The following is an 18,857-nucleotide window of genomic DNA, read 5'->3' on the forward strand; positions in this document are numbered from 1 at the left end:
TGAGCACTCCTTCATCTTCTACCGAACAAATGGTCATGGCCTCTATGGTATGCATTTTAGATCGCATGTTTACTGGATAATTTTTTCTCTATCTGATTCATACTACATCCACCCAATATATGGAAAGCAAAGAGCTTGTAGTAGAAGACATTCGTTTCTCAGTATCGAAGATGAATAAGTGCTCACAGCTCTTAAGGTATGCATTTGAGTGCTCAAGCTTTCTAAAATTTTTTGCTTCGGAAGATGGTTCCTCTCGTAGCCCTGCATACCACTTGGACCAACCCTATTGAATAACATGCAGCTCTTGTCCTATGAGACATGCCTTTTGAATCGCTCTGTATATGTAGAAATAAATGTAGGTAAGTACAGGTCCAGGACTCTGTTGAAGGAAGGGTATGACTTTACCTTATACAGCTACCCTGATATTCACTGTTGGATACATCAACCATACGTAATACTGCGTATGATCAATGTTAATATCCGCCGGGCACCGCGACATTGCATCTGTATTTGATCCAGTGTTTTGCAGAAAGAGAAGTTACATAACCAGCATGTGATCGTCATTGCGATGTAGCCCAAGCCAACGAAGCCTTTCGGACACGCCTACGTGACGTCAGTACTTTCCTTTTCTAGTCTGAGGCGTCGAAGATCAAAACATGACACGGATGCAGCTGACTGTCAGTGCTGAAATGAGTTCTAAAGGGCAGTGCACTTAAATCCAAACAACTTGCAGGCAGAGCGATACAAGAGAAAACGAATGCCTCATTGATTCGTTCGCGGTATTCAAATCTCCTAGAACATCACACAAATATTGATTTTATGGTAACGATCCGATCGTATTGGTTTCACCATATTATCCACTTTTCGTTTGCTGTTGCTGTTCATAATAATTACCGATAGCTGAGTGGTCAGCGTGACGGACTGCCAGTCGGCTTTCAGCCGTGTTACCGTGCGGACGGGCGCGGCGCTCCGGGCAGTGCTCCGCAGGTGTTGTTGCTTACCCGCTAGCGCGCGGTCGCGTCGTTGTCTTGCCGTATAGTACCTGTACCGACCCACCATGGCATTCTCATATCGAAAAGCTACAATAAAACTAACGTTCAACGCATCGTACACGAGACCGAAGGCCCATGAAATTGAACGGTTTCTTCGAGACATCATATACATAGAACCGCAAGAACTGATAGGCATTCATTTGTCTATTGTATCGAGCACAGTGTACCTCAAACTGATTGACGAAGCGGCCTGCGACACACTACTCCAACGGACTGCAAACGGCTTTCGCTTCTGTCACGCAGACGGTAATGTGAGCGTGGTAGGAGTTGACCATGCTGGTCTGGGGGTGCATACTGTGCGCACCTTTGAACTACCGTTCACAGTTCCTGCCAACCTTGTCGTCGATCCGCTGCGGCCATACGGCACTGTTCTGAGCCACACAGAGGAGAAATGGAACACATTCGAAACGTACCCTGTCCTTAACGGGGTACGACAAGTGAGCATAGAACTTAAGAAGCACGTTCCATCATATATTTTCGTTGGTGGCTGCCGCGCAATTGTTATATACGATGGACAACCGAGGACCTGCTCGGGCTGCGGCCAGAAGGGCCATGTTAGAACTGAGTGTCTGCAGCGCCGCCTCGTTCAGGTGCCCCGCAATGAACTTCCCCAACCATCCACTATGACCTCTCTCCCGCTAACATATGTGGAAGCGGCACGACATGATGTGATGGATGATCAAAACCTGCTACCTCCTCAAGCCCCTGCCAGCTCCGTTGGAGGGACAGCGCCGTCGACGACGCCGCAATCCCAACGGTGCAGAGGTTCCTACAGCCTCTGCCCACCGCAGCGTCGTGGGCACCTAGCCACCGTCACTGTCGGGATCGGACACAGGGGTTCCTGGTGACCGAGACTGTGTCGAGCCCCGCCCTCCAGTGGATGTCGAATCTCGGCCCCGAAAGCAAAAATCACCCAAGCGACACAAGAAGAGGCGATTGTCAGTTGAAGAACAGGACAGGGATGTGAAGCCGGCGGAAGACATCGACTTAGTTGACTCGTCCACAGTTGCAACGGACTCCAATGGCATCATTCACCAGAAGGTGCCTGAAGACAAGGAACACTCTCCTGAATCTGGTGGCCTAGAAAACGAGGCGCATTGCGTCTTCCCAAAATGTGGGCTCCTGTGAAAGCGACGAGCCACCAATGACGTCATAATCCTCTCTTGGTGATTGGGCAGGCGATATGGAGGCAGATGATGTACAGCAAACATCGATATCTCCGCCAGAGCCCATGGCTGACATCGAGCCCACAGGACTCTGCCAGTCAGGGACTCATACGGCACAGTAATGCACAGCGTGCAGATGGATGGCTGTGTGCTGAGTGAGATCACTGTGGGCTTGCACCAGCACACTACCTCCATCACTCGATATGTCTCAGTCATACCGTGTGGGAACAGTCAATGTAAATTGTGTCCACTCCACTGCCAAGACCCGCATGTTACACGACATGATCAGAGCGGCAGACTTGGACATTGCCCTTCTCCAGGAGGTCCGACCCGAGCTGCGTTTAGACCTATATGGCTACACCTCCTACAGCCTACCCTCAGGTGATGGCGCAGGAGGAACGGCCATCCTTCTCCGAGATGGCATAGACGCGACGGACGTGACGTACTTGCCGAACGGGCGAGGCATCACTCTCACACTTGGCGCAGTCCGCCTCATTAACGTCTACGCTCCCTGAGGTAATTTGCACCGTGGTGACAGGCATGTCTTCTATTCGGAGGAGGTAGCCCCACTTTTGCAAGGAAATATGGACCATTACATAGTGGGCGGCGATTTTAACAGTGTTCTGCGGCCCGAGGACCAGATACCGCATTACGTCCCATGCCCGGCTCTACGAGCATTAATACGTGACCTCGCGCTCCACGACACATGGCTCTTACATCATGGGACCCAGAGTGGATATACGCACTTTACCAGCCATTCTGCCAGTCGTCTAGACCGGATATACGTCTCGCGTGCCCTCCGCGCAGCAACCCGTAATGCAGAACTCTGGCCGACGGCCTTCACGGATCATCTCGCGTACATCCGCACTGTCATCTTGCCCCGACAACTCACAAGACGCAAAAGGGCCCGTGGACGCTGAATGTCTCCCTCCTTCGCGAGGAAGCGTGTCGGCGAGCAGTCACTGACACATCGCGTCGATGTATCAGGCGCCTGCCCATGTATGCTTCCACGTTGCTGTGGTGGCTGGGGTGTGTCAAACCTGCACTCCGAAAGACCCTGATGGCCTACGGGCGTGACAGGTCGAACTGACAAAGGGCAACATCGGACTTTTACTATACAGCGTTGCGTGAGATGGCGACGCAACCGCCGTCTCCCGAACGTCAGATGTCCGTACAACGCATCAAAGCTCGTCTACTTCGCATCAGGACAGAGCAGCTTAATGGTGTCCGCATCCGTGCGCGAGTGCAGACTGTCTCCCGAATGAAACGGCGTCAGTGTATCACATTGTGCGCGAGAGGCGCCACCGCAAACGTCAGCTCATTACGGCGGTAAACACGGAGGAGGGCGGTCGTGCATTGACACAAACGGACATCGCGCACACGTTCGCCAGACACTATGGGACCTTGTACATGGAAGATCCGCGAAACGTACGTGATTATGACGAGCTGTTGCACGAATTTTCCCGCCCCTTGAGACGTGGCACCCGATGATAGTCTGCTGTTGCCCATTACATCCGACGAGCTGATAACTGCCTTGGCATGTGGAGCAGCGAACAAGTCGCCTGGACCGGACGGTTTACCCCTGGAATCCTACCGCACTTTTTACGACCTTGTGGGCGACAAGTGGCTCGATATGTTTCAAGACCTGATCCGCCCTGATTTCACTGTCCCCACAGAATTCATAGAAGGCATCTTGATCGCTGTACCGAAACCGAATGGTGGTTGTAGGTGGCAAGACTTTCGCCCACTCACACTCCTCAACAACGACTACAAGATCTTCGCCCGTATCCTCCGCGCGCGTCTCCACACCGCTATCGGGAAAGCCATCCACACCGATCAGACATGTTTAGGTAGTGTCAGCAACATTCATACGGCGTTAGGAACAGACCGCGACGTAATTGCTTTGATGGCGGCCTGCAAAATACGAGGAGCCCTTGTCGCCGTAGTTTTTGACCACGCATTCGACCGCGTCGACCACGGCTTCTTACGCGCAGTTTTGCAACACATGGGCCTCTCTCCAGAGTCTGCACAGGTGGTCCTTCGACTGGTCCACGGAGCGCGCTCCCGCATGATGTTCAACGGTTATCAATCTGGTCACATTGTTGTTGGACGGTCAGTGAGACAAGGGTGCCCCCTGTCGGGTATATTGCTTGCTGCAGCGCTTTAACCAGATTTACATGGTCTACGGCAGCGATTAACTGGTATTTCCTTGCGGGACGTGACCTTTCGTTTTGGTGCATTCGCCGATGACGTGGTGTTCCTGGCCAGATCAGAGGTTGAAATGCATATGGCGCTACAGTGGTTACGCCAGTACGGGGCGGTCGCAGGGAGCGTCATCAACGTGAAGAAGACAAAATACATGATTGTCGGAGGGGGGCTTTCCCACACAACGGCGGTGCCCTTTGACAAGGTGCCCGTACTCAAGTGTTTAGGAATGCAATTCTATAGAAATGTCCACCGCACGGCGGCGGCTACGTACCGCCGGCTCCTACACCAGACGCGTGCTCTGCTGCAGGACAACAAACTGCGTCGCTTGGATATGCTCCTCGGAACACTTTATGTCAACACCTATCTTGTCTCCAAACTGAACTATTTTGCGCATATCCTTCCATTGACGGTTACGATGGCCGACAGATTGCAAGCAGCATATGGACATTTCGTAACCACCGATCTGGTTTTTAAAGTCCGATACGCCACCCTGACACTGCTGCAGCGGGCGGGCGGTATCGGTTTAATTCATGTGTATAATCGTGCGCGATCGCTTTATCTCAACACTATGCGTCGCACGTGGACCTCTGCCCACGCCACTCTGACGGGCACCCTGATAGCGGAAGTGGCACCACACTCTCTGCATCCCCCGGTTTCTGTAGGACACATTTCACCGGCACTCCCCCACATCAGAGAGTTCTTGATTGACTTCAGCTACTTACGGTCAGAACTTCCGACGACACGGAAGCCCAGCACGAAAGACTATTATCGCCTCTATCAGCAGCAGCAACCTATAAATACGGTCGCCCACAGACATCCTGACGTTGCCTGGAACACGGTGTGGCGAGCGGTACACACGCCTTTTCTACTTACGACGGTGCGTTCATTGTGGTACGTGGTTGTGAATGGGAAGTTCGCTACTCGTCAGAGGCTACATTCCATCCATCTGACGGACAACCCCTTGTGTCCGACGTGCTCAGTCGTTGACTCGGATGCACACCGTCTGACTTGTGCCGCGACCAGCGAGTGCTGGCTACTGACGTAGCGCATGCTGGCGTTACTCTTGCGGCGATTGCCGGAGTCTATCTCCCCTGATGATATATTGCGCCCCAACGGAGTATACTTTCCATCAACCAGGGCGAACGCCATTAACTGGCTAAAAGGCATGGCCCTTTACTACATATTTCGCGATGCTCCCAAAGGCACACTCGACTTTTGGTCCCTACTGATGACGACACATGCAGCTTTCAGCCGCCACCCGAAGTACAGAACTCGTTTCGCAAATTATTTAGGTTCATTATTTGCGGATCCTCCTGCTCACTGGGGCGTTCAGGGTATCAGACGCTGAAAATGAAGAAGAATCCTGGAGCATATTGATCCTCTACGGACGGAATAGGGCGGAACCCCTCCCAACAGACGAGAAGACGACTCGGACGCTCGGCTACCGCAGTTGTAGGATCTTTCTTTGTAATGAAACAAAAATAAATCTATAAATACAATACAAAATGAAAAAATTAAAAAAATTAAAAATGTTCTAAAAATTAAAGAAAGAAAGAAATAAAACAACATCGACAAACCCACTACACCCTCTTCCTGATTTCCTGATCCTTCGACCCTCGAACTCGAACACGTTGCTTGGGCGTGGCGGTGGGATGGCCAGGCTTCGGATGTCGACCCCTGCTCTACCCGTCGCCCTGCTCCTGCAGCGGTTCCATAAAAAAAAAAAAAAAAAAAAAAATGGTCAGCGTGACGGACTGTCGTCCTAAGGGGTCCGGGTTCGTTTCCCGGCTGTGTCGGGGATTTTCTCCGCTCAGGAACTGGGTGTTGTGTTGTCTTCATCATCATTTCATCCCCATAAGGGATGCAGGTCGCCCAATGTGGCTTCGAATATAATAAGACCTGCACAAAGACAGCCGGACCTGCCCCGTTAGGGGCCTCCGGGCCAGTGACGCCAAACTCTCATTTTCATTTCCAATCCACAGTGGCAGTCATCGATAAAACGGTCGAAAGAGCTATACACTATTTGGTAACTTATGTCCTATCACTGCAAGAGAAGCACTTCCGTCTTCACTTTATCGCCATCTCTCAAAGTGTGTACTAGTCCGACGCATCAAATCATGTGTTACCTAGTGGAACACTTCCGTAAGAAGTGGGTAATCACGTCGACCTACTTAATGCTTGTAAGGCTAATTAGCAACTTTACCAATGAGTAAGAGATTAAACTTGAAGCGTGGTTATCAAATTTCGTGCTAATGTAGAGTTCAGTATACTAAGATATGCTATATATAACCAAATTGATACGACGTAGTCGTAAGGAAGAAAAAGAAACAAATTGCACTCATATGGAATTTTGGTTCAACTATTACTCAAATGGAGAACCAATTCAAATTAAATTCGATACTAGATAATAGTTTTTATCAATAGTATCTGCAATGCATTAACTGAAGTAATAAGCTGAATTAGCAGTCCTAGGCCATTAGCACGTAAAAAGAAGACTATTAAAATTTCAGCGCCTTTAATTGCATTACAAAAGGCATACAGATGATCTAAAACCTTTTTTTTTTCCTAGTGTGGTGTTTATTTGGATCTTTGTGGAGCAAGAAAAGTTGACAATAATAAATCAACTCACTTACGAGTCATTAACTTAAAATTAGACTGGATAAATATTAGGATATACTTAGTCGATATTCTGATCCTGTCGTTTATTTGAATCAGTTTAGATTTACGTAACTGTGCTGAGATTCTTCAGCAGTTCAGCAGTCGTCGCGGGAGACAAATAACTCAAAACTAAATATGTGTAATAATGTTTCTACTGACACACTGTATTACACAACGAAAAATAAGGATAACGAGAAATGACAGGATGATGAATAAACGAGTAAGACGAATGAGGAGGAATTTGGATCGTTTGGAAGTTGAAAGTGAGGTAGGAGGGGCATGCAGCCGAACGAGGTAACAAAGAATGAGCTAACGCACGTTTATTTTATTTTATTTTATTTATTAAAGAAACAAGAAACTAGAAAAGAAACGAGCGAAATATTTTGTGAAATGATTTGTCTAGAGGAAACAAATGAAACAGATTAGAGAATCGTTCTGATGGGCCTTTGAATGGTGCTCGAAATCATGTACAAGTAGCTGAGACTCTCGTACATTAGTGACACAAGGCGCCGACTGTATGAAATTCCGCCACAAATATCCTGAAGGGTTCTTTAAACTTATTAGACTCTACGTTAAACATTGAGATTTAAATATTCACTTGGAGTGCATGGTTTCGAGCATCGTTCAAAGGGGTTCCAAATGTTTCTCTAATCTATTTTATTTCTTACTTTTAGACAAGTGATTTCACAAAACATTTGAGCGTTCTTTTCTTCAATATTTTTTATTTTCAAGTTTTGTTCAGAAAGCGTGAAACGTATTTGAATATCAATGAATAGCCCATTATTATTAGAGTATATGCATCAAGAGAAATTAGAGAAGTTTTAATTTATGCTGTTATTTGATATTTTATATACTGCAGGAGCTGTTCGTCATAGTTTCAATTTTCCCTCAAATTACTAATTAAGATATTTTTAATTAATTTGATTACTTTCGAGAAATTGAATCAGTTTTTGCAAAATTAGACCTGACGCTGGAGTGCTTGATATCCCACTTGTCCGTTTCCCACTCTTCGTTTGGCTATGAAAATGTTGGGAAAAATCCGTTATTTAATTTCTGCGGTGTCATGTGTTTGCTCTGCTGAAAAATTTGACCGAAAACGGTGGATTTATCGTGATCAGAAAATATGTAAATTCCAAACGAGGACTTAATGGAAGGTTTGTAGGAGCAGCAAAGACGGACATCGTCGTGATGGACGCACAAAGTTAAAAACGGTAATACGTCGTAGTGTTACACCTCCCCTAACTGCGACGTAAATTAGTTTAGGGGTTGACAGTGACGTTAATAGTTCTTCATCCTGGTGTATGTTGTCGTCGATTAGATTCTCGCTTGAGCATTTACATCTCTGCTCCCGCCTCAGTTTCATATGTCACAAGAAAAGGAATGTAAATACGCGTCACAGCGATGAGAAGATTGCACTTCTACTGGCAACGCGTCCGATGCCATTGTAAGCAGTCAAAATAAATTGTTTAACTCTAAAGGTTAACTAGGAAGAAACGAATAGAGAGGTGAGTTAAGGCCACCTTTTGGAGTTTCTTTGCATTACAATATTTAACGTTCCCACTCCAGTTCGACTAGATTCACATTCATAGTGCAGCAACACAGATTTGCTATGTCCTGAATGCAAAAACTAAGTGGAAGGTTGAAGTTCAGGTGATGGAGAATGTGAAAAGCTTCCGTTATGTGGGGGGAAACCGAACAGACGTGTTACAGATCACCAAGAGCGTGACAGACAGGTACCAAACGTCACAGAAACTACGCTATGATGCAAAGACAACTCGGAAATAAAATTTAGCCTAGTACGTTCTGTATTTGAACCGTGTCGGATCGCGGTTTCAACGCCAACATGGATATCGCGGCGCAACACCACCTACCTGTAAAATGTGCCTGCAGCTCTCGTGGTCGCTGTAAACCGAAGGTAGTGGACCAGTGTGACCTGAGCAGACGTGCAGGATACCTCGTAAACGTATGCTAGAATGGTGCCGTCAAATAAATGAGTTTGAAAGAGGGCGCGTTACTGGCCTGAGAGGGTTTGACGCAGCCATCTGGGAAATTGCAGCCTGTGTGAGACGAACACCATCCAGCCCCCCCCCCCCCCCCTCCCGAGAAGATCGACACCTCATCTGAATGACACTCCAGGACAGAGAGGACAGACCTGCGTCCTCCTCGGTTGTGGCCCAGCAGCGGAACAGTGTAACCCGTCCTACTCTGTCAGGGGTGACTGTCCTTCGCCGTTAATTACGGCATGGGTTACGTGCATCGTCCACTTCTCCGCCTATCTTCGAGGAATGTGCAGAAACATGCTAGACGGCAGTTCACATTTTGGTTCGCCACAGACAGGGGGAGCGTCATCACAGTGGCTGTATTCACACAACACACACGGCGCCATCTCGAGGCCTTATGGTGTTGGGTGCTACTGGGCACGGCCACAGGTCACAGTTGGCGCGTGTCCAGACCACTGTGACCAGTGTGAACTACGTGGATGACATCCTGTGACCCGTAGCCACAGCCTTGCTCCACAGCACTTCAGACGCCATTTTTCAAAAATGACGTCCATGCCCGAGGCAGGATTCTAACCTGCGACCGTAGCGGTCGCGCAGTTCCAGACTGTAGCGCCTAGAAGCGCTCGGCCGCTCCGGCCGCCGTCATTTTTCAGCAAGACAATGCAAGACCACACGTTGCTGCACGAACATGTGCCATCGTACTCTCACAGGTTATCAGCCTTTAGCCCTGGCATGGCAGATCACTAGACTAGTTGCCTATCACAGGACACATGCTGAACCGAGGTGACTAAAATACTAATCGTGTGAACGTCCTATCACTAGTCGCTCAAGGTGTTCTGTCATTTCTAAACATGAGTGTATGTCTTCAATTAGAAACACCGCATGTATGCAACTGAGGGGGCCACCTTGGACAAGAGAGCTTGTATCCGGCTGCAGAAAGATGAACGAAAGATCTTTCAAGATCTGGGGCACGAAAGAACACGCTGAAGCCTGGATACACAGGCAAACGCAGGAGCTGTGTGAGAGCGTTGAACCAGTTTAAAGCATGATACGAAAGAGAAGGCTGACATTTGCCAGAGGCATCATGAGAATGGGGAACAACACGTTGACAAAGAAGATATGGAACATAGCACTCCTAACAAGGAAGAACTGGGCAAAAGAAATCAGGGAGGACTGCAAAGGATTTGGAATAAGTGAAAAACTTCGTACCTAGCAGTGCAGGAAGGTGCAGCTGTAGGAATACAGGTGGACAGCTATCAGAATCAAAATTAAGATCACAGAAGCAGAGAGAACTAGGGGGAGCGAGAGAATAAAGAAGTCTTGTGTGATTCTAAAGGGGCGAAACGATTATATACGAGACACATTCAAAAACTAATGTCGGATTTGGCGCGAAATGGGAACCACTGTGAAAATCCGATGTAGCTTCGATCAGATGTGTTGGTCAGCGTCTTTACTGTGCCTGTCGATCGCTTCACGTCGCTCGTTTCAGTTCGGAGTGCAAAGTGATCACGTAGAAATTCCTAGTGAGAGATTCGCCTGAAGCTATGCAGCCCACGTGACATAAATGTCATGCATTTCTTTCTTCAAGACAATTCTCAGCCGCAATTTGTAGGGGCAATGAAGACGCTCCTGCAGCGTTTTCGATAGGAAGTGCTTGATCACCCACAGTACAGACCTTAATTGGCTCTCTCTGATGTTCATCTCTGCTCACATGAACCGCTGTCTACGAAGCTCACATTTTGGCACAAACAACGAAAGGCAGACCAGCGTAGAGAATCGGCGGAAACCACAGGTGGCTGCTTTCTGTGACGAGGACAGTGGAAAGTTTGTACAACGGCAAGACAAATGTCTGAGTCGGAGCGGCGACTATTTAGAGAGATAGCTAAAAGGTGTGGCTAACTGTTGCAAATAAAAAAATTTTGAGTTTCACTGTGGTTTCCATTTCGCGACCGATGGGACCATTCTTTCCGAACAGTCCCTGTAATTAAATGCATAAAAAGATCCGTTGGAAATGGTAGCTTGCAGTAGTGTGGATTATATGACCCATGCGGCAACTGTTTTTCGTCTCTCGGCTGTGGCATGAGACCGCTGCGCTTGGCACAAAGGAGGCTTGGCGGCTGCTCCTTCTTACCGTAGAGGTACTCGACGGCGCGGAAGGTGAAGGGTCCGTGGAGGCCCTCGAGGCCGACGATGAGGCCGGCGCGGCGGTAGTCGTCGACGAGCCTCTTGACGAGCACCTGCTCGTTGGCGCAGCCCGCGCGGATCTGGAGCCTCTTGAGCTCCAGCAGCTTCTGGAAGATGCGCCGCTCCATGTGGTACCTGTGGCAGCGGTCGGCGCGACGGTGCCGCGTTAGTCGGCGACCCGCCTCTACAGGCAGCGTCTCAGTAGCACCGCAGACTCTGTTTCTAAATAGCTGTATTCTCAAGTTTTTCTTGTGCAAGGTGGTGAACCACATGGTCGGTCGCGAGCACAGGCTCCGCAGAAATCTATCCAAAAGGGAGCAAGATTTTAAAATTGCTTATTTTGCTGTAATCCGTTCGGTGAGTTTAAGAATAGTATGTGACAGAATGTACGTAAATTTCATTGTATAGTCGAGGATTGATTGTTATCGACAAGTCACATTTGTCAAAGGTAGATTGATTTGACACCTAAAATATAAGCACATTACATTAGCATATGCAAACTAGACGTTTTTAAATTTTTAATGCGAAAATGTATGCTACCATTTTCATTTTACGATCTAAACGACATCTTCATATGATTAAATCTAGCGAGTTGCCAAAAGAAGCCAGACGGTATTCACTACTGAAATTTTTATTGATAAACCAGGAAAAACCAGACTTATCGAGAAAATGCTGCTGGATATCAACAAAAATAACCATAAAAATGACACAGATTGATATACCTCATAGTGGAGAAACAGAAGATGAACAGGGGTAAGAAAATGTTTCGTTAAAGAGGTATATAATGAATTCCCTGTTGTGTCTCTTGGTTGTGTGATTTACCTCAAACGTGACTTTTTGCTGACAGTATTGTTTCCAGTTGGTCATGGAATTTTTTTGTCTGATTTGCATTTGTTCTGTTTCAGTGTAATTATCATCCCAACATATCATAACGGTGTATCCTGTGACTGAAATGACGCAGATGCACTACATCTACAGCCTAGCAGATGGGAATGCGGATTCAGCACGTCAACCTTATGGCTGAATGTAGCTCCGGTAGGCAGTTACCTGTGCAGGAACGTTTGTAGGACACCATCAATGCTTGTGAGAGGCAGGCTCATTTGAGAAGAAAATTTCAGATGAAGACGACGCGATGTACGAATGCGTGAGCTTGAAGAATATGTTCTTCTTCCTGTGGATGGAGCTCGAGCAGCTAGTACAAGGAGAATACCGGAAGGGAAGGCCTCAGTGACATGTCGATGTGAAACAGTTAGTATGGAAACTTATGTACTCGTGTCGCCTTCAACAGGTGCAAGGATTAAGTGAGGCTAAGCAAGTTAAGGCAGTGTGCTGAGTTTCTGCATTTCTTAGCATGCACCTGATTCACTGATGAGGCTGGCTTTTAACATCATGGGCAGGGATCTTCAATTATCATATCAGTCGCGACTGGGCTTATGAAAATCTTCGCGAATTGCGAAAAGACAGATATCAACAGAGGTTCAGCCTGAGTGTGTGCTGTGGAGCCGTTAATGATCATGTAACTGGCTTCTATGTCTTACTGGTTAAACGAATCTGCTGTTTCTCAGAGATGATTTGTTTCATTTAGCTGATTACGTATCTGTAGAAGTCAGTCAACGAATGTGGTTTACGCACAATGGTGCTACACCTCCCAATACATGGATAGTTTTCCAGTATGTCGATAATCAATTTCCAAAGAGACTACTACAGCCAAATTTGGCGCAGAAACACCAGATTTCGTCAGTATCAGCACTGTGGGGTTTATAACTTCCTAGCTCGAATAGGAGTGGAGATATGGGAAAAACGTGTTTTCCTCACCTCTGGTGTATAGGCTGCCCTATGCAACAGGTGTGTTTTGTGGGAACAGTGTCATCCTGTCCAACCAACTTGCTTTGCAAGGCAGCCTACGTGTCAGGGGCAAGAAATGACTTTCTGGGCCCTGATTTATAGGCTTCCTTGCATAACAGGCATGTTTTGTTGGAGTAGTGTTAGCCTGCTTTACAGCTGTATGTCAGGGGCAAATACATGGTTTTGAAGCACCTGATATGTGGCCTGCCCTTCATGGCAGGCAAATTGTATGAGTAGTTCTTGCCTCCTTTATTGAACTGTATTGCAGTGGCTACAGGTGACAATGAGCATGGCATGGGATAGTTTGAGATGGGTAGAGGAGCGGATGAACAGACTGAGGGGGAGAGCAAATGGACAGGGGAGGAGGGGGAGATTACTGAGAGAGTGGTAGAGGAAATGGACAAAGGAAGGAGGGAATAGACAAGTAAACATAAACAGCCAGACAGAAGGAGGAAGAGATGTGTTCAGTATATGTGTCGAAAGCAGATGTGGGCGAAGCCGCAGGAAGAGGGCTAGTAGTAATGTGACACTGTAAGTATCGTTAGCGAACTGGGTTCTATAAAGCGTGGCGTGCACTAACTTGCGCATGCTGTTCTGCACGGCCTGCGTGACGGAGACGGTGCTGAGCGGCGGCCGGCCGTCCTGCCTGTAGGGCCGCGGCACCCAGCCGCCCCCGCCGCCTCTGCTGCCCCCATCACTGCCCCCGGCCTCGCCCGGCTGCTCGTGCTCCCGCCGAGGCGACGGCTCCAACCCAGAGTCTGGCTGCGCGCTGGAGCGGCTGCGCGTGGTCGTCGTGGACGCCTCCTCCTCCTCCTCGTCTTCTTCCTCGACCTCTTCCTCACCCTCCTCCCGCTTCTGCACGCCGTCCTAGACCTCCAGTTCCTCTTGTTCTCGGCCCTCGTCTTCTTACGACTCCTCGCCGCTTTCCTCCTGGCTCTCCTGCGTGAGAAAGACGCTGAGGAAATAGATACGAAATGTTTAGCCATATATCAAAAAACTGAGTTTTCGCAGCGAATCAGGCATAAAATATACAGAAGATCCGCAGAACTAAGTTACTGTTAACTAACTCCATACTTAACCATTTCAGAAACTATGAAATATCAACTAATCATCACTCCAATAATTAAGTTTAGCTTTTAGTGCACTTCTAGAAGCGTAGTTCTCGAAGCGCGTGACGATGGCTGTATCTCGCTCCTCGCCCTCTCCCTCGCCAAGACTTGTGAAGGTAGTGGCTGCACGTTCATTGAATCCTAAAGAACTAATTTTTTGCCCAGGTGTATTTACGACTACCTATGGATTCTAAAAAAGAATCAGTTGCTGCTTGTAGGGGAGCGACAACGTTAATCTCAGGGCTTGTGAATCAGGTGACTACGGGAAGTGAGTCAAGATTAATGGATTGAGTTGGTGTGGTGATTGGAGACAACAGACGTTCCACTGCCACTTCAGATTTCATCAGCTGTCCTGGGGCACAGCAGTGAATAACAGTGAAACATGCACTGTGGGAATACCGGAACACAACGGAATGGAAGAATTTGAGATGTGGTGCTACAGATGAATGTAGAAAATTAGGTGGTCTGATAAGGCAAGGAATGAGGAGGTTCTGCGCAGAATCGGAGAGGAAAGGAACTGTGGAAAACACTGACAAGGAGAAGAGACAGGATGATAGGACATTTGTTAAGACACGAAGGAATGACGTCCATGTTACTAGAGGGAGTTGATACACGGAACAGTCGTCATCACTGGCTGCAGATTTCTACATTGAGATACACAAAAGCTGATAACCTCGCTACGATAATCGTATCGATAACGGAAGGTGTTACGTAAGAAGCTATCAGAAGGTACGTTACTGTTGTTTACTTTAATTTTTCGTTGTACGTCGTACTGGGACATTTTATAACTACAGGTATACAGCAGCAGGGTTGAATTATCTTATTGATAATTGGTAAAAATACTCAGTGGACTTAAGGAAAGTGCATTGCGTTTGGATTGGCATCCAAGCAAATTAACACTAACATCGGTTATCGTCACATTTACAAAAATGCACTGAATGTCTTCTCAACCATTTAGAACGTATCACAAACATTCTTACGTTCTTGGTATTTCTTTTTCAATTTGTTATGCGGAGTATATTTAGTCCTTGTATTTTTGAAGTTTAAGTTTACGTGGCTTGGTATTATGTGCTAATTCATTGATTTCTACATTATCGAAATGAAACAAAAGACTGGAAAAGAGAGAGAAACGGAGAGAGACAGAGAGACAGAGAGAGAGAGAGAGAGAGAGAGAGAGAGAGAGCGAGAGAGAGAGAAAGAAGGGAAGGGGAAACTGCTATTCATTAACTGGATCCAAACACCGCAACTGGCCCACTGGCACTAATATCATCACCGATTTGCCCATACTTCAAGTAGGACAACTAGTTAGCAGTTTTGCAGGACAAGTGTGTGCCTTGTACTTTATTAAATTGATTTCCACTACACTCGATGCATCTCTTCACACTCGAAAATGATCCCAAACGTTTTCTGGCACATTCGTCGAGCCATGCCATTACGATTACTTCCTCTGGTCCTCTCATCGGTTCAACAGTTCCAAAGAGAAAGCAAATTCAAACGGGACAGTGTTACAGCTGTTTAAGGCAATCAAGAACTTCGGAGCCTATTGTATTGTAACAGTTTGTGGAAAATTTCGACCAATATACGAGAATGTTCTTATTAAGAAAGAACCAACAGTCGACCTTCGTCGCGTTATTTTAAGGACACCTTTACCGTCAGACCGGGAGTTATGCGGTAGTACTTAAGACTGTAGGATAGGTAAATGTCGCGTATAGGAAAATTTAGAATATTTTTTTAGAAAAGAGCGAAGTTGTTAGAACATCGAAAGTTCATTTATAAAGCCTGCACTAATGGCAGTCTGGAAGTTGAATGAACAGTGTGGTAGTGTTATATAAGAATGATAAAAATGAAGACAGTATTACGGAAAGGGAAGGGCTAAGTGAGTGAACATGATATGAGTAATGTGATACTGCGAGAATAATTTGTCACAGGATTTAAAGACATAAGTTGAAAGAAGGTACCTCTAGTGGACATGATTCCCTCGAGGTTGTTAAGATCTTTAGGAGATGATTCAAGTTAGCAAAACGAAAGCCGTAGTTTTATATTTCACTTTCAAGGAACCATTCGCACAGGGGAATCGTACGAACATACCGTCACTTGACCATTGGACAGACTCCAATATGGACGACATTTGTTGTTGTTGTGGTCTTTAGTCCTGAGACTGGTTTGATGCAGCTCTCCATGCTACTCTATCCTGTGCAAGCTTCTTCATCTCCCTGTACCTACTGCAACCTACATCCTTGTGAATCTGCTTCGTGTATTGATCTCTTGGTCTCCCTCTACGATTTTTACCCTCCACGCTGCCCTCCGATGCTAAATTTGCGATCCCTTGATGCCTCAAAACATGTCCTACCAACCGATCCCTTCTTCTAGTCAAGTTGTGCCACAAACTTCTCTTCTCCCCAATCCTATTCAATACCTCCTCATTAGTTACGTGATCTACCCACCTTATCTTCAGCATTCTTCTGTAGCACCACATTTCGAAAGCTTCTATTCTCTTCTTGTCCAAACTGGTTATCGTCCATGTTTCACTTCCATACATGGCTGCATTCCATACAAATACTTTCAGAAAAGACTTCCTGACACTTAAATCTATACTCGATGTTAACAAATTTCTCTTCTTCAGAAACGATTTCCTTGCAATTGCCAGTCTACATTTTATATCCTCTCCACTTCGACCATCATCAGTTATTTTGCTCCCTAAATAGCAAAACTCCTATACTACTTTAAGTGTCTCATTTCCTAATCTAATCCCCTCAGCATCACCCGATATAATTTGACTACATTCCATTATCCTCGTTTTGCTTTTGTTGATGTTCATCTTATATCCTCCTTTCAAGACACCGTCCATTCCGTTCAACTGCTCTTCCAAGTCCTTTGGTGTCTCTGACAGAATTACAATGTCATCGGCGAACCTCAAAGTTTTTACTTCTTCTCCATGAATTTTAATACCTACTCCGAATTTTTCTTTTGTTTCCTTTACTGCTTGCTCAATATACAGATTGAATAACATCGGGGAGAGGCTACAACCCTGCCTCACTCCTTTCCCAACCACTGCTTCCCTTTCATGTCCCTCGACTCTTATAACTGCCATATGGTTTCTGTACAAATTGTAAATAGCCTTTCGCTCCCTGTATTTTGCCCCCCCACCCCCCCCCCCCCCACCTTCAGAATTTGGAAGAGAGTATTCCAGTTAACGTTGTGAAAAGCTTTCTCTAAGTCTACAAATGCTAGGAACGTAGGTTTGCCTTTCTTTAATCTTTCTTCTAAGATAAGTCGTAAGGTTAGTATTGCCTCACGTGTTCCAGTATTTCTACGGAATCCAAACTGATCTTCCCCGAGGTCCGCTTCTACCAGTTTTTCCATTCGTCTGTAAAGAATTCGCGTTAGTATTTTGCAGCTCTGACTTATTAAACTGATAGTTCGGTAATTTTCACATGTGTCAACACCTGCTTTCTTTGGGATTGGAATTATTATATTCTTCTTGAAGTCTGAGGGTATTTCGCCTATCTCATACATCTTGCTCACCAGATGGTAGAGTTTTGTCATGACTGGCTCTCCCAAGGCTGTCAGTCGTTCTAATGGAATGTTGTCTACTCCCGGGGCTTTGTTTCGACCCAGGTCTTTCAGTGCTCTGTCAAACTCTTCACGCAGTATCTTATCTTCCATTTCATCTTCATCTACATCCTCTTCCATTTCTATAATATTGTCCTCAAGTACATCGCCCATGTATAAACCCTCTATATACTCCTTCCACCTTTCTGCCTTCCCTTCTTTGCTTAGAAATGGGTTGCCATCTGAGCTCTTGATATTCATACAAGTGGTTCTCTTCTCTCCAAAGGTCTCTTTAATTTTCCTGTAGGCAGTATCTATCTTACCCCTAGTGAGACAAGCCTCTACATCCTTACATTTGTCCTCTAGCCATCCCTGCTTAGCCATTTTGCACTTCCTGTCGATCTCATTTTTGAGACGTTTGTATTCCTTTTTGCCTGCTTCATTTACTGCATTTTTATATTTTCTCCTTTCATCAATTAAATTCAATATTTCTTCTGTTACCCAAGGATTTCTATTAGCCCTCGTCTTTTTACCTACTTGATCCTCTGCTGCCTTCACTACTTCATCCCTCAGAGCTACCCATTCTCCTTCTACTGTATTCCTTTCCCCCATTCCTGTCAATTGTTCCCTTATGCTCTCCCTGAAACTCTCTGCAACCTCTGGTTCTTTCAGTTTATCCAGGTCCCATCTCCTTAAGTTCCCACCTTTTTGCAGTTTCTTCAGTTTCAATCTGCAGGTCATAACCAATAGATTGTGGTCAGAATCCACATCTGTCCCTGGAAATGTCTTACAATTTAAAACCTGGTTCTGAATCTCTGCCTTACCATTATATAATCTATCTGATACCTTCTAGTATCTCCAGGATTCTTCCAGGTATACAACCTTCTTTTATGATTCTTGAACAAAGTGTCAGCTATGATTAAGTTATGCTCTGTGCAAAATTCAACAAGGCGGCTTCCTCTTTCATTTCTTCCCCCCAATCCATATTCACCTACTATGTTTCCTTCTCTCCCTTTTCCTACTGACGAATTCCAGTCACCCATGACTATTAAATTTTCGTCTCCCTTCACTACCTGAATAATT

Source organism: Schistocerca americana, chromosome 3 (genome assembly GCF_021461395.2).
Source record: "Schistocerca americana isolate TAMUIC-IGC-003095 chromosome 3, iqSchAmer2.1, whole genome shotgun sequence".
Taxonomy (NCBI): Eukaryota; Metazoa; Arthropoda; class Insecta; order Orthoptera; family Acrididae; genus Schistocerca; species Schistocerca americana.